General features: G+C 49.3%; 1 protein-coding gene across 1 annotated transcript in view; it reads left to right on the forward strand.

The window, feature by feature from the left end:
• LOC109319013 (Y-box-binding protein 3-like) overlaps positions 1 to 1,081 on the forward strand; it is a 30,695-nt gene that overhangs the window by 22,537 nt on the left and 7,077 nt on the right. The gene's annotated exons all lie outside the window — the stretch shown is intronic.

The raw sequence follows: 1,081 nt of genomic DNA on the forward strand, positions 1-1,081 counted from the left end.
TGGAGAACCTTGCATTTTTTGGTGTTAAATACAATAGGGTTCTTGTCTGCCCATTTGCTGAGCCTGTCCAGGTCAGCCTGGATCACCCGCCTGTCTTCTGGTGTGGATGCTGTGCCCCAAAGTTTGGTGTCATTGGGGAACTTGACCAGTCTGCTCCTGACTCCCAATGTCCACATCATTAATGAAGATGTTGAACAATATGGGTCCACGGACAGAGTCTTGGGGGACCCCACTGGTCACAGGACACCATGATGAGTGACTTCCATCAATTACTACCCTCTGGCTCCATGGTCGTACCCATTGTCCCAGCCAGCGGATCATGGTGGACCCATGGCCACAGTTGGCTAGTTTCGCCAAGAGGTGATACCAGTTCAAAGGCTTTTTTGAGGTCAAGATATGACATCAATCTCTTCTCCCTTGTCCAGGTGATAGGTTACCTGGTCATAGAGGGAAATAAGATTGTTGTGGGTAGGTCTTGCTTTACTAAACCCATGCTGGCTATCCCTTAGGGTGTTGGCATCAGCCAGTCCATTAAGGATGGTCTCTTTAATAAACTTTTTTAAGATCTTCCCTGGAATAGAAGTCAGGCTGATGGGCCTATAGTTAGGTAGATCCACTTCCCTCCCTTTTTTGAAGGTAGGCACCACATTGGCCTTCTTCCAGTCTTTGGGCGCTACGCCAGAGTGCCAGAAGTTTTCAAAGGTCCATGCCAGAGGTTGGGCTATGACACTCGCCAGTTCTTTGAGTACCCTGAGGTGTAGATTGTCAGGGCCAGCTGACTTGAAGGTATCCAGCTTCTCAAGATGTTCCTTCACAAGGTCAGCATTAATGGAGGGCAGGGGAACTCCCTCACCCGGACCTCTCTGTCCTGTAGCGGGCGTGGGTGTCCCATGGGACTGATGAAAGACCGATGAAAAGTACCTATTTAATAGGTTGGCTTTTTTGTAGTTTCATAGTTTGTAGGGTCGGAAGGGACCTGAGCAGATCATCTAGTCCGACCCTCTGCCATGGCAGGAAAGAGTACTGGGGTCAAATGACCCCAGCTAGATGTTCATCTAACCTCCTCTTAAACACCCCCAGG

The sequence above is a fragment of the Crocodylus porosus genome, unplaced genomic scaffold, assembly GCF_001723895.1.
Source record: "Crocodylus porosus isolate Cpor-Errol unplaced genomic scaffold, CroPor_comp1, whole genome shotgun sequence".
NCBI lineage: Eukaryota > Metazoa > Chordata > Crocodylia > Crocodylidae > Crocodylus > Crocodylus porosus.